Source organism: Artibeus jamaicensis, unplaced genomic scaffold (assembly GCF_021234435.1).
Source record: "Artibeus jamaicensis isolate MK-2021 breed Jamaican fruit bat unplaced genomic scaffold, CSHL_Jam_final contig_233, whole genome shotgun sequence".
Classification (NCBI taxonomy): Eukaryota; Metazoa; Chordata; class Mammalia; order Chiroptera; family Phyllostomidae; genus Artibeus; species Artibeus jamaicensis.
The window spans coordinates 38,257,220-38,273,293 of record NW_026521486.1 but is presented as its reverse complement, the minus strand read 5'-3'; positions in this window follow the sequence as shown (position 1 = coordinate 38,273,293).

The following is a 16,074-nucleotide window of genomic DNA, read 5'->3' as shown; positions in this document are numbered from 1 at the left end:
TACATTTTTACAGCTTACAATTTGATCACCCCATTAGTTCTAGTAAACAGCTGTCACTGTGCAAATGTACCACAATATTATCGACTATATTCCCCTTCACCTTTTTTACCCCTCTCTCCACCCTCTCCCCTCTGGTAGCCATCCCTTAGGTCTACTATTTGAGCTTTTTGTTTTGTTTGGTCGGTCACTTGGATGTTTAGATTCCACATATAAGTCAAACCAGATGATACTTGTTTTTTTCTGACTTAACCTCATTTAGCGTAATAACCTCTAGGTCCATCCACATTATTGCAAATGGCAAGATTTCATCCTTTTTTTTTTTATTGCTGTTTTATATTCCATTGTGTTTATATACCACATCTTTATCCATCCATTTTTAAATGTTTTTGGTATGGCTTTATTTTCTGTGAACATAGTGGAAAGCATCATTGAGAATAGAGAAACTATAAAAATTGGTTACAGGGAAAGATGGATTTTGGCATTGGGATCAAAACTGGGTTCTCTAATTCCTGGTTCTGCCCCTTATTAGGTATTTGAGTCACTTGGCCTTTGTGAGCTTCCAAACTTACGAAAAATAATTTACAGACTTACTTCCTTCACAGAATTATGAAGAATCCAAGTAGTTACAACCCATATCAGAGTTTCAAAACCAGATTGTTTTGGTTTAAATTTTTTAAATTTATTGATATTAGAGAGATGGTGGGAGAGAGAAACATTGTGTGTTGTTCCACTTTTTTATTCACTCATTGGTTGATTTTTTTTTAATTTTAAATGTATTTATCTTTAGAGGGGAAGGGAAGGAGAGAGGGAGAGAACATCAGTGTATGGTTGCGTCTCATGTGTCCTCTGCTGGGAACTGGCCTGCAACCAAGGCATGTGCCCCGACAGGGAACTGAACCGAGGTCCCCTGGTTCGCAAGCCCATGCTCAATCCGCTGAGCCACACCAGCCAGGGCCATTGGTTGATTCTTATATGTGCCCTGACTGGGGATTGAACCCAAAACCTTGGTGTATTGGGCCCATGTTTTAACCATCAGAGCTACCCAGCCAGGGCAAAAACAGATTGTTGATTAGCTGGGAAATGTGGATCCTGTGGACTGAACTTTTTATACTACTGTGAGGGTTTACATTTGCTTTAGGGTAATTAGGTAATTTTGCTAGCTATTGGTTTAGTTTCTTTGACGTTACCAAATTAACCTAGAATAGTGGAAAGGTGACTACCTACATTATCTGTTGCTGTGTAATAAATTATCACAAATTTAGTGGATTAAAGGAAATGTGTGTTTCTTTCTAGACTCAGCATAGCTGGGACCTTTGCTTAGTGACTCACAGGCTGCAACACGGTGTCATCTGGATTGCATTCTCACCAGGTGACTTGGGAGAAATCCACTTCCGTACTCAGGTTGTTTGTGGAATTAATTTCCTGTGGCTTAAGGGTGGAGATCTCTGACTTCTTCGTTTTATTATTTATGTTGAAAGATTTTATTTTTTTAGAAGGGGAGGGAGGGAGAAAGGGGGAACACAAAACATCAAAGTGATAGGGAAACTTAACCTGTTGCACACTCTCAGCTGGGGACTTGGCCCACACACAACCCAGGCCTGTGCCCTGACAGGCAATCAGGGAATGGAACCAGTGACCTTTCAGTTCACAGGCCAGCGTTAGCCAGACTTCTCAGAGTCTGGCTCCACAGAGACACACTAGCGAGGGTGAGTGCAGACTTCTCAGTGGGTGGGGGGCGCCCTCAGTTCCTTAACACCTGCTATCTTCCAACATGGCCCTATACCGAGTCAAGCTAGCAGGTCTCCAGAGCTATTCTGCTAGTGGGATCATCTCAGGTACAGACCACATTCAAGTGGAAAGAGTTACACAGCGAACACAGGTACCGTATGGGTATCACGTGGGACACCTTAGAGCAGGGCTGCCAAACTCATTTTCACCGGGAGCCACATCAGCCTTGCAGTTGCCTTCAAAGGGCTGAAATAATTTTAGTAACTACTCCTTAACTGGTGAGGGTTGAAATTACATTCAGCCCTTTGAAGGCAACCATGAGGCTGATGTGGCCCCCGGTGAGAATGGGTTTGACACCCTTGCCTTAGAGTTTTGTCTGCCACACCTCATTTTTTTCTGAATAACTTGAAATTGGGCCTTTTAAGCCTATAGTACAAGCACTTGTGTAGCAAGTAAAAAGAAAAAGCTTCCCCATTATCAAACACCTGCTATGCATCAGGCATATTTAAAGTGCTTAAACAATCTTTGCAAAGGGAAAAGAAAAAGAAAGCAACCGTGTTCATGAGCGAGTGGATGTGCAAGGAGGTCACGTAACTTATTGGCTTCCCTGTTTCTAAAGCCTCGCTCTCCAGACTGAGCCTGCCCCTGCTATAGCAGTCGGTGGTGGGTGCCTTCTCGCCCTGCATTGCGAGGTGGTTACCTGGGTCTCTTCTGAAGGCTGAAAATGAGGGGCAAGCTTCATGCTTGCAGAAAGGTTGAACTTCGTCTAAATCAGTGAATCAAATTTTGTTTCTCAATTTTGCTGTCGAAAGTCCATAATATATACTGTGTTTTTATGGAGAAAAATCGTCTCCAGGAGGTTTAGTGAAATGACTGGGGAGTTTAAAAATAAATGAAGGTAGCCAGAACTAACTGCTCACTCTGTAGTGAAGAATGGAAGGTACCCGGGAGCCTGTGTCCCTAGAACAGTTTCCTGATGCCTCAGATTTAGCATTGTGCTCTGGCAGTCATTCCTGTGTGATGTTCAGTGAACTGGGGAGGGAGGAGAAAGCTGCATTGGATCAGAGATAGATAATTTCACAGGCTCATGTTCTCAAAGAAAGGGATCTAAGGGTTCTAACAATTTCTGTAGTGGTGGAGTTTGGTTACTCATTGTGATCGTGAGAATGCCGTAGGTTTCAAATATCTTGCATCCTAGTTAGAAACTGCGTATTGTAGTGTGCGGGGGGGGGGGGGGGGGGTCTTGGATATACTTAGTTGCAGGCTTCAGTGTAAAAGAGCTTAATCTTTCACTTTAGGGAGACAAAAGATTTTGGCAAAGCCTGCCCTTGTTCTCAGGATCTGAAAGGGGGTGGGGTGGGTGGGAGTATAATATACTGTTTTAGAACTTACATGCTCCACCCTTCTGTGACTTATGTTAGCTTTAACACTGCAGGTATTGTTTTTTTGTAAGTGCAAGGAAAAGTGGCTGTTTAAGTTTATATTTAACTCTCAAAAATGAAAGGTTCGAAAATCTTAAGATTTTGTAACAGGTCCCTGGTAGAGTTAAAATAGGAACTTGAACAATTACGTCTTTTTGTTCTTTCATTTTGAAGGTTAACAGGTGTTTTTGTTTTTGTCTTTCTTTTGCCTCCAACCACCTTTACTCTCTATTCCAATGTTGTTTCTGCCCCCACCGATCCAAGGACCACTCATGGCTTTCTCATGGGGAAATCCAACAGCACTCGACCCCATTGATAGTTCCTTTCTTGAAATATTCTCAGCTGGTAACACTACCGTTTCCCGGTTTTCCTACTTCAGATGTCCACTGGCCCAGGGTTCATCTTCAGCCCTCTTCCCGGACCATCTCCATGCCCACGGTCCCAGTACCATCCAAAATGTGCTGGTGTCTCCCAAGTCTACCTCCAGAGCTTGCCATCTAGCAGGGTGCTGGCAGAAATAGATGGCTTACTGAAACTGGATAATTTGAGGGAAGTTTAATAAGGGTACTTTACAAGGCTGTGCACAGGGGCCAGGGAAACCCCAAGGTCAAGTGTAGTTTCCAGACTGGAAACGCTGGGACTAGTAATACTTAGGTACATGTTATTACTACTAGGGCTGAAGACTTGAGGGGGGGGAGTGTTAATGGAACCAGGAGAAAGGCTATGTGTAAAAAAGGGTCGGGGGTTGGGAAACACGTGGGGTAAGTATTCCTATTGCTCTCCAGATCGACTGACTCCTCCTTTAGTGCCTTTACACTTCTGACCCGTTCTGGATCCTCTTGCAGTACCTCCTTTTTTCAGGTTTTCAGTTTAGGGTTAGGGTTAGGGAAGGCTTCCAGAACAACCGCTGCCCCACCCAGCAAATAATTATATGCTAGGTAGTTTCCATGAAAGCAGGGCCATTTCTTTCCTCACCATTATTGCTCCCGGAATCCAGCCCAATGGTTATTCGTATGTAAGTCAGAGCATTATAAATATTAATTCACAGGTGATTACAATTTTGTGTTTTCAGATGTCATGTTTATAGAAAAGATGAATGCATGCTAATGGCTTACTGAATTTTAAGAATTTAAAAGTCTTTATATTTGAACACTTTTTTACATACACGAAAAAAGTGAAAGGGAAGTACAAGAGTATATAACCTTTCCCTGGGTCACCAGTGTAAACCTTTTGCAACATGCACTTTTTCTATTTAATTTGTTTGACTGGAGTTGTGATGGTCATCCCTGAGTGTACTTAAGTATTTAGTGCCTTGGAATAAGGGTATTCTGCATAAAACCACAATGTCATTGCCACACCTGATGACTGACAATAATTCAGTAATATCTAATATGATCATCTGTATGGAATAAGTTGCCCCTATTATTCCAAAATGTCTTAACACTTTTCTCATCCAGGACATAATCAAGGTTCATGCGTACATTTGGTTATGCCTCTTAATCTGGAATAGATTAAGACTGTCCCCCCCCCCTTTTTTTCATGGCACTGAACGGTTTGAAGTATCCAAGTCAGTTGTGTAATGTCCCATACTCTGGATTTTTTGTGGTGCTTTTCTTACATTTGGATTACACTTTTGGGCAAGAATGGAAAGCGGACCTTGTGGGCATCTCTCACTGCACATCAAGGGGCTCACAATGCCGTCACCCCTCTGCTGGTTGGTGATGCCGAGATGGATCACTTGGTTAAGCAGCTGTCTGCCAGATTTTTCTAAGATACTGTTTTTTTTTTTTTGGTAAATGAATAATCTGTGGGGCGATACTGTGAGACTTTTAAAATAAGATTTTATTCAAGTATTCTTTAAGCACTTGCATCTGAGATCCTACTAAGTGATCTAAATAGTCCCTGTCACTTGAGTAATCATGTAGTCCTTAAATCCTTTGAGAATCCTAGCTCACTAGGTAGTTGTGCTTATTCTTGCCATTTAATTGCATTTGACTTTCATTGTCTCGATTTCTTTGTGGTTTCGTTTCCATCAAGAAGTGAAAATGTGGTGAATAGGGGATAGAGACTATGTTTGGCACCTGAGCTGATATCACCAGAGCACAGATGGAAAAACAAACAAACAAACACACACACAAACACACTCACACACACCAGTGAGTTTGAACCTATTATTCCAAGAAGACTTGAATTCAGATCTTGGCTTCGCTCCTTCATAGCTTTATGATCTTTGATAAATGTTCTTGGAGCTCCTTTCTTCCCCTGTCAACAAGGGGAAATAATAGACTGGAGGCCCTGGCTGTTGTAGCTCAGTGGATTGAGCGCAGGCCTGTGAACAAAAGCATCGCAGGTTTGATTCCCAGTCAGAGCACATGCCTGGGTTGCAGGCCATATCCCCAGTATGAGGTGTACTAAAGGCAACCATGCATTGATGTTTCACTCCCTCTCTTTCTCCATCTCTCTAAATAAATAAATAAAATCTTTTAAAAAATAATGGACTAGGAGCAAGACTAAAATGAGAGAATGTGTCATAGAGGACCTGGCCTGTGATAGGTGCACAGTGATGCCTTTGTGTCATCATTTGTGCTTTTAATCCAGCACTGAGTCTAATTGGTACAGTAGGAATGGACACTTTTTATTACTCAGTTATAGTGAGCACAGGAGAGGTCTTACACAGTTCACATCAAGACACCTAACCCCTCCCCCCCAAAAAATTATCTAAAGCTTCCTGAAGTTTCATGTTTAAAGGAGAAAAGGTATTCACTACAAGACGATTATGCTTTGGCAGCATGTGCGTCCCGGGAATGGGAAATTGTATAGAGGGCATGAAGCCGTGAAGGTATAATTAGGCGACACAAAATTACTGAAATCCATGGGGTGGCCGGGGCAGGCTTTCAGGATGATCTTTGAGGGGTAAAATTCGGCTGCGTGGTAGCAGGACTGTGGAACTAACTCATAAAACGCGCTGAAACGGCGCAACGTACCTCTAGCTTCAAGGCCCAAATCTCCAGTTAGTGAGTTCAGACCCGGCCAGCGCAGCCTCCTGGAGCAAGTCCAAGGAGTGCCATTCACAGTCACGGAGATGCTGCCCCTTCCTCCAGTTATGCTCGCGCCCAAGGCGATGTCACTGGAGTGTACCTGTCAGGGCTGCCTTTGGCTCCAGTAGTTGAGACTCTGCTTTTTAAACTCTCCATTAGACAGTCTTCAGGTTTCTAGCATTTTCTTTTCCCAATAAGCCACTGATGAGGGATGATGCAGTAGTAATATCTGGCTGTTACAGGAATATCAGACTGACTGGGGATGTCAGTCTGTCAACGATTAAAAGGAAGAAATCTGTTATAGATAAACATAATTTTCATTTTCTTCTGAAGGACTGAAACCATTTCATATATTCCCAGTGAAATGAATAATTGAGGAGGCTGCCATACAGAAGTGTGAAAAGAACTAAGCCCTTTGCTACTGTGTAACCATCAACTTTTCTATCCTGGCCGTGTACCTTCCCTTCTCACGCATGTGTTACTACAGAAACGTCCACAAGGTGGTGCTACTCACACATGAGACTCCGAGAATGAGGACCATCCAGTTTAGCACCATCATTTTACCTGCCTACTTAATTATGGAGCTAAAACTGGGGCTAATCCATTGCTTTATTCGCAGTCAGCTAAATAATTATTATCACTTAAATATAGTCTTAAAAGCACTTAAACTATTTTGGAGTATCTGTTTTAAATTTCCCTTTCGCCAAGATTATTTTACTCGTTTTCTTTTTTAATTGATGGGTTACCTCCCACACACACCCCAACTGGGGATCGGACCTGCAACCTAGGCATGTGCTCTGACCAGGAATCAAACCTGCAACCTTGCGGTGCTTGGGATGATGCTCCAACCACCTGAGACACCTGGCCAGCACAATAATTTTAATCTTTAATAAGAACTAAAAGGCAACACTTAGTGCTTTCTGCAGTTAAATTTAAATAATCACAAAGGAGAAAGAAAATACTCATGTAGTCCTCCAAATGCCTTTATCCCAAAAGATTGCCGTTGCTGATAATTACATGCTATTGTAAGTCTCGGTTCTTGGGTATCACAGTTGCTGAGGACAGCCTGGATGTCTCTCCAGTATATTTTTGGAGATTACGTTGATGCCATACAACTGAGGCGGGAAGATACCAAGTGCCCCCAGAGCCTCTGATTGGTTGGTTGTGACTGTCGGTCACGTTGCTACTTCCGGTCCAGCTGTGGTCTCCGGAGGAGTAAGTAAGGCTGGTCCTTCGAGGAATACAAACTAAAAGTTAGAACTTCTCTTTCTGTTTACTTTTCTCTTATTTTAAAATTTGAGATAGAATCATCATATAATGTTATATGCGTTTTAGGTGTACAACACAATAATTTGGTATTTGGATACATTGCAAAGTGATCACAATGTCTTGTTAACACTCGTCACCATCTATAGTTACAAAAATATTTTTCTCATGATGAGAGCTTTTAAGGTTGATTTTCTTCTATTTTTAATGTTTTGTAATACCAGCACAGTGCTACAAGTGTATCGTATATTTAAAAATTAGGGGCACACGCTCAGTTTTTACTGGTTGGGGAGACTTGTGTGCTCCTCTGTACGAGTCAATGAAAAGTTTATTTAAAAAATATTTGAGGATCACTCTGTAGAGACCATAGTGATGGAGGGTTAATAATGGAGGCTGGTTTTTTTCCCCCAAGTCCAAGACATCATTTTTTGTGAAATGGTAGAGAAAGTGGGTCTACGGGCCGGCCTTTCCTGGGTTTGGGGGGAAGGAGGATGACAGCCGCCAGAACTGTGTTATTTCACATGCTTTTCAAACAGCTGTTTCCTCTCCCTCCGAGTAATGTTTCCGCTCTGCCTCTGTGTCGGACGGGGGTGTGGTCTTCAGAGTGGGGTGGCCTCCCTTGAGAGTGCAGTTACACAGCGTGCCTTGTTATCCATGGGGGAGAAAAGTCCCTGGTTTTACCTGGGGAATTCTAGTTTCTTCCCTTGTCTCCATGCAGATGGATACCCACGCTTCTTAGCTCCAAACTGTATATTTTTAAATCATGTTGAAACTCCGTAGAAAATAGCAGGGATGCCCAAACTGGCCAAACTATTGAGGGTGCTAAAATGGGCCATGACAGGCAAAATTGCTTGCAAGGCTCTTTAAGGAAAGTTATAAGGGTAGAGGATAGAAAATCAGTTATTTAGATTTAGCAGTTGTAAAAACGAAGCTACACATCTGCTCTAACGGGACAGGTAATAAAGAATATGAGGAAATAGTAGAAAGATTCTTTTGGAAAATGATCAAGCTAGAACATTTTGGAAAACAATATTAGTGGGTGGTAGAAACCAAGAAAACTACATTCAGAGAAAAAATGTGATTCCAAAATTTAGCAATAAAATGACAGATGTTGCCCTGGTTGGTGTAGCTCAGTGGATTGAGCACGGGCCTGTGAAGCAAAGGGTTACTGATTCAATTCCCAATCAGGGCATATGCCTGGGTTGCAGGCCAGGTCCCCAGTGGGGGACACATGAGAGGCAACCACACATTGATGTTTCCCTCTCTTTCTCCCTCCCTTCTCTCCCTAAAACAAACAAACAAACAAAAAAGAACACACCTTAAAAAAATAAAATGACAGATGTTGCAAAGTGTCAGAGACATATTTATTTATTCAATCATTTACTTAATAAATATTAAATTCTTATTCCACACCAGGTGGCCTACACACTCTCTGCTCTCAAGTGTCTTACAGTCTTGGAAAACAGCGGGGAATGCTAAGATTGGGTAAGTACCAGTTGAGCTACATTAGCACATGGAAAGGGTCTCTAAATAAGTCTCCCCTGGTGCAGGGTGAGGTACCAGGTCTCCAGTTGTTGAGCATTTTGTTCCAGGCTCTTTGCTAAGTACTTTAAAAAATCACTTTGGCTTTTAAAAACTACTCTATTTGAAAACTACAGTTTGTAATCAACTCTACTATTGTCTTCATTTTACAGATGAGGAAACAGGCCCAGAAAGGCCAAATAGTAAGAAACAATTCTGATGCCAATACTCAAAAATCCTGTAAGTAGAAATCCGAGAAACTAAAAACTTATTTAAAAAGTATTTATAGATAAGAGAAATCATTTAGCCACTGAAAAATGCAAGCTTCCCTGGGTAGATTTATTTTCAAACATTTTATCAAAGTGTGATACAGAAAGAGAAAGGCACCACCATAAATGTACAGCTCAGTGGATCTGAATAACCGAGCGCACCCATTTAACTACCTCCATGTTAAGAAATGGAACATCACCAATTTTCCAGTAGGCTCCCTCTGTTCCTTCCCCTGACTTTTACAAATGTAGACGCATTTTGCCTCTTTTCAGACTTTATGTACATGGAATTGCATGCATATCATCTTTTTTGTCGGGCTTTTTTATTTCCGCTAAATCTTGTTTGTGAGATTCTTCTATATTGTGGCATGTAGTTTTAGGTCGTTCTCCTTACAGTATAATATTTTTTCATGTGAAGTTCCACATACCTTTTTTAACAGAAATTTGGGTGTCTTTGGTGAACATTCTAGCACACAGCTTTTGGGAACCATATGGATGCATTTCTGTTTTGTGTCTACCAAGAGTGGAATGATTGCATCATAGCACATGCATCCATTCCGTGTTAGGATTCACTGGCAGATGACTCTCCTAAGTGCCCACCCCATTCCACCCTCCGCCAGCAGTGGACAAGAGCTGCAGTTGTCCCACATGCCTGCCAACACTTGCTATTGGCTGTGACTAGAACTGTCATAACCAACATTAAAAGGACAAACAGCCCAATTAAAAAATGGGCAAAGGATTTGAATACACATTTCTCTGAAGAAGTATACAAATGGCCAGTAGCACATGAAAAGACATTCAGTTTTAACTCAAACATTTACAAAAAATGGCTACAAAGTTTGTTCACTCAATTACCACTTTTAATATAAAAAAAGAACAAGAAAAATGTAAATGTTCAACAATGGGTATTCTTTGAATTGGGCTAGAGCCATATGTACAAATGTGTAGAAATTAATTTATTGATCTAAAAAGATGTTTCATGATATTGAGTAAAGAAAAACCAATTAGAAAATAGTATTTATGGAATGATCCTGTATTTTGGAAAAAAAAAAAAAATGAAACCAAAGCCAAAACACACCAGAGAGTGAGAGGCTGGGAGGGCATGCACTAAAATGTAGAGAAGCTTCAGAGAGCAGTTTTTGTTTTCTTTTTGCTCCTAGTGTTCTCAGACTTTTATGCAATGAATGTACGTGTTTTTTTTTAAGTTACGTTAAAAACAAAGCTCAAGAGCCAGAAGGATTGTTTTCCGTGAAACCGGTGATTCCAATTCCAGCTCTGAAATTTGCCTCCTTAGGTTTCCTCTCCCCTTCTCTTTCCCATAACTAAATTATGAGGCAAAAAACTGGCTGAAATGAATGAATGTAGACATTTGGAAAGCCTGTGTCATTTGACTGTTGACTTGCCAAAGCAGTGCTTTCTTCAGAGTCAGAAAAACTGGACAATTGAAGGGAAAAAGAGAAGGGTCTCTAGGTAATGAAGGAGTCGATTTAGAAAATGTCGCTGGGCAAATGCTACCTGTAACTGACAGACTGCCTGCTGCTCCTGTTTCCCTGGCCCTTCGCACGTCCCCACGTCCCCACGTCCCCAGGGAAGGAGGTCGGAAGACCGGGGTGGCAATAACACTGCTCCAGCCGCAGCACCGGGAGTCCTGCCGCGGTCACTGGTCTCTGAGCACTTTCTTGCGCTCTGTTGCAGTTCTAGTTTTCGGATGTTTAAACTAGGTCGTAAACTCTTCTTCCACAGTGAAACTTAACACCTTTGACTGCAACCCAGAGATTTAAGAGTTAAAAAGTGCCTTTTGATTGGGGAGAAAAGGCAAATAAGGCTAAACATATGCTCCCACAGTCTGCTTTCGAATGGAAACTTTTGTATACTTAGCAGGCTTAAAAACACCATGAAACAATGTTCTAAAAAGCACTTTTTAAATTACTTATTGATGAAAGTTGAACATTTCTAAAAACCCCAATACATTAGAAAATAATTTTTACTGTCAGCCACGAGGAAAATAGGAGACATTTATTAGCTCTTGACTAGTGGTATAGCTTTGGAAAATTCACATAACCTCTGTGCCTTGCTTTTCTTTATGAAGAATGGGGATCATAATAAAGCCCGCCTTCAAGAAGCCCGACTTGCTGTTTCAGCCGTAAGGAGCGCTTTTGCTGTTGGCACTTTTAGCAGCCTCCTCCCATTTTGAGGCAAAATCATGATCTTCTGGGATAGTCCCAGCCTGCCAGGAGCTCGGTGGGGCCCAGGCGGGACTGGGAATCAAACAGGGACCTCTGGCTCTCCGGGACAATCCGACCAACAGAGCCACACCAGTCAGGGATTCGTTAAGCAGACACTTTCTAAGGTATTAGAATGCTGCCAAAATGTTGCCTTCGCCAACAAGCGCAGTCAGAGAGGGTACAGTTTGCTTTGCGAAGTGAGCACCTGTTCTCTGGAGCCACTAAGAGGCCCATTAGCAGTATGACAGTAGAAATAGATGATCTCTCATTAAACTCTGCTCTAAGGAACACATTCCCTAATCCTTGTAGCATTTATGCCAAAGCTAATTGACTGTTTATTAGAACCCTGAAGAGGTGATTTGTATATGAAAATAGGATGGGAGGAGAAGACTGTTAAGATTCCTCTTGTATCACCCTGGCTGGTGTGGCTCAGTAGATTGAGTGCTGGCCTGAGAAGGAAAGGGTTGCCAGTTTGATTCCCAGTCAGGGCACATGCCTGGGTTGCAGGCCAGGTCTCCAATAGGGGGCGAGTGAGAGGCAACCACACATTGATGTTTCTCTCTTTCTCCTTCCCTTCCCCTCTCTCTAAAAATAAATACATAAAATTTAAGAAAACACTCCTTTTGTACTAAAAGAGAACTGTATTTGCAAATTACATTCATAACATTAATAATGTTTAATGCTTCATCAAGGACATTCTTAAATGAAACTGGCTTTTTTGGGCGGGTGCCTGGCAGCGAAGAGTACAGTGGCTGCCGGCACAGCCTCGTTTCGCGCTGGGACTAGGGCGAAGGGGCCAGCTGTTTTCCCCACCATTGCCAAGGTCAACAGAGTGGAAAAGGCAGATGACATCTCACTTCTATTGTGAAAACAGAATATGTTTAATCCAGTCTGACAATCATGCTCTTTTAATTAGAGTAGTCCGTTCACAATGAAAGTAATCTCTAATATATTTGGATTTAAATCTGTCACGTCACTACTTGTCCTTTATTTTATCCTGTGTGTTCTGTGTTCTTTTTTCCTAGCTTTTCTTGCTTTCTTTTGGATTACTTCTTATTATTCCGTTGTTCCTCACCCACCCCTTAGCTTTTTAGTTATTTGTTTACTACTCTTTTAGAGGTCACCCGAGTTAAAACATGAATCCTCGATTAATTAAAATTTTAATGAAAATAAGTACTTTTATCACTTCCTGGACGATGTTAGGACTTTGGACACTTTTACTTCATTTACCTTACTCCTGACTATAAATTTTTTTTCATCTTGAAAAATATTTTACACCTTTAGGAAGTTGCAGCAAATAGTGCAATAAGCTTCTTTATACCCTTCACATCGATTCAGTTATTGACATTTCTGTCTTGGTTTTGCTCTAAAAGCCTTTAACTGATTAGATGAGGCCCACCCAGATCCTCAAGGATAATCTCCTTTACTTAAAGTTAGCTCATTGTCAATGTTGACCATATCTAAAAAATACTTTCACCTAGATTAGTGTTTCACTGAATAAGTGGGTACTACGGCCTGGCCAATTTGACACATTAAAACTAACCAATGCAAAGCACATTATGTTTCTAGTTGTCAGTGAGGGAATATAACAGTTATTTATACTATTCATTCATTTATTCTTTTTTTTTTAATATTTTATTTATTTATTTTTGGAGAGAAGGGAAGGGAGGGAGAATGAGAAACAGAGAAACATCAGTGTGTGGTTGCCTCTCATCTGGCCCCTGACTAGGGACCTGGCCTGCCACCCAGGCATGTGCCCTGGCTGGGAATCAAACCCGTTACCCTTTGCTTCGCAGGTCCATGCTCAATCCACTGACCTACACCAGTCAGGGCTCGTTTATTCTTTAATTCATTCAAGAACCAAGTTATATGCATGGATACGTATTCTGTGATCCAGACAATCATAACAGTTACAAATAACTGTCACAATGCAAGCTACTTGTTTGTTGGAACTCTGTTGTATATTTTTAAGGCTATTGCCTTATTTCTTTTTGCCTTCCTTTATTTTCCTCCAGAACATAGACAGGAATGTGTTCATTGTTGTGGCTTTCACACACCTCCTTGCATGGTTCCTTGTCAAGCGAATGTAAATATCTTCTATCAAAAATACCATTTTACTTAACCAGTTGTTTGACCAGAACAATGGAGCTCAGTGGAAGGGAAATCTCAGCACCAAGAGAGGACCCACTGCATAAATGCTTGCCCAGCTTCTGCTTGCTTCACGTTTGTGAACGTCCCATCGTCCAAAGCAAGTCACCTGGCCAGCCCAGGTTCGAGAGGTGGGAAAATAGACTCCGTGTGTTGACGGAAGTTGCAGCAAAGCATCTGTGGCCTTTCCCCCTCTGTTCTACAATGGTGTGAATGTTATGTGAAGCACATGGCAGTTTGTTTGCAGCTACTGGTGGGGGTCGCACGGTAGTGCCTAACAAGGCACACTAGATGTGTGCTGGGGCACCAGCAGCTTCCCCACCGCGCTAGGACACTGGGTCGATTTTTAACATAAAGGGGAAAGCTGGTGATTGTGTAGTTAAGTCAGACAATCCAGATAATTCAAGCATTAAAAAAAACTCCTTTGAAACCTGAATTATTGTTTTTTTCCATTATGTTAACCAGACACCTCCTGAACGGTGTCCTTTGTTTAAATCTTCAATTTAAATTTAAGGTACTGCCTCTTTATCCCTATGCACGTAACCATTTCTTCGATCCTTAGAAAAAGACCACATTTCCTTCTTTTCCTTCATCACATACCCTCTACAAGATTACTTTGTCATGTAGACTCAAAATAAAACATTCTGCTCACCCGGCAGTGTCTTTTCATCTTCTCTTAAATAAGTAAAGTGGAAGATACACGGGTATAATAGGTGCTGTGGTAGTTGTCCCCCGACCCCTGGGAAAATCACTTAGATTTTGTAATACAACATGCCATGCTTTAAATTTTGGCAAGAAATAATGAAAATATACCCTTTAACAAAGGTCTGCCGAGGACAGCTGAGTAGCTGATACTTAGCTAGGCAAATTCAACCATAAACTTTCTAATTCTCCTTTGCACAGACCTCAGGATCTTGCAATGTGACCCTACTGATCTGGAAGGCTGAATGCACGTTTAAAGAATTAGCAGATTACTTGCTTCCCACCAGCAGACTTAAGTTCAGAATGTTCATGGCTGTGTGATAAAGCTTGAAAAGAACACAGTTCACATGATATCCACTGGCCAGAGAAAAGATTAAACTCCAACATTTCAATTTTGTTCATCACATTTTGCTGGGGGTGCACTTGCAGACAGTGGCTGCTTTCCTCAGTGAATGTCGCTCAGCCACGGGCTCTAAAAGAATGTGTCTGTGTTCAGTTCCAGTGAACAAAGGGTGTTTTTCAAAACTCTGGGGAGTGACATAAATATCGGGGAAGGGTGTTAATTGCAGAAATACCATGGCTTATTAAGTGAGTAACTATGTGAATGAGCTTTGTAAACTCTACAAAACACTAAAAATACTTGTCATTCTTTTTATACTGTGTGCATAATACGTGCACCAGACTAATATATTCCATCTCCCACAAAATGATTTTTGCAGTGTGTTTACATTAAAAAGAAATAATTTTGGTAATGTTCTTCCAAGATTAGTGAGTTCTTATATATGTTTTGCTTTCTTGCCACTAGAATTTAAGTATGCCCCAATAGTATTTATAGTTCCTTGAAAGAATTACTTCTGATGTATTACACATTAATATATACCTATTTTAGAAATTTTGAAGATGGAGAAAACTATGAAAAACAAAGTAATTACTCATAATCCCATCATCCAGACATAAACAGCCATTAAAGTTTTATTCTCATTTTTTGTGCATATAAATACATCGATACCTCATTAACACCCCAAGTCCATAGTTTACATTAGGGTTCACTCTTAGTGTTGTACAAAGTTAATGTTTTTATGGTTTTTTTTTTCCCATTTGTGTTTGCTCCTTTGGGAAACCTCTTTATATATAATTTGTTAATTTTCCAATTGGGATCTTAGTGCTTTTCTTAGCAAGTTGTATGAATTCTTTACATATATAAAGGATATTAACCATTTGTTATATTTTTCAACTGGTTATCGCTTTTGGTGTTATTTTAATGATATATAGATGTCTTGTATTTTTATCTAGTCAAATGGATTGTGTTATTTTTTTTGTATGTTTTAACTTAGAAAGTCCTATTCAAAGAGAAGATAAATGTTCATGTTATAGGGTTTTTTATTTTGTTTTGTTTTATATTTGGATCTTTAATTCATCTGGGATTTATCTTTTTGTGTGTGTGTATCACCACATGGCTCGTTTATTTTGTAACACTTTCACATACCAGGGCTTTTTACTTGTTAGGCACTATGTTGAGGCCTTACACACACTTACATGGGTGAAGAGCAGCAAGAATCTCATGCTGCCTCCATTTTCGAGATGAGGGAGGGGAAGCTTCCGGAGGTTATGAAGTTTATCCCAATCCCACAGCTAATAACCAGTGTAACTGAGTTCAGACCCTGGTTGACCTGACTTTAGAGCCTGGGGCTTCTGCTTGTACCATGTTGTAATGAACTCTTATTTCCTGTTGATTATTTTGTTCCGGTTTTTACCA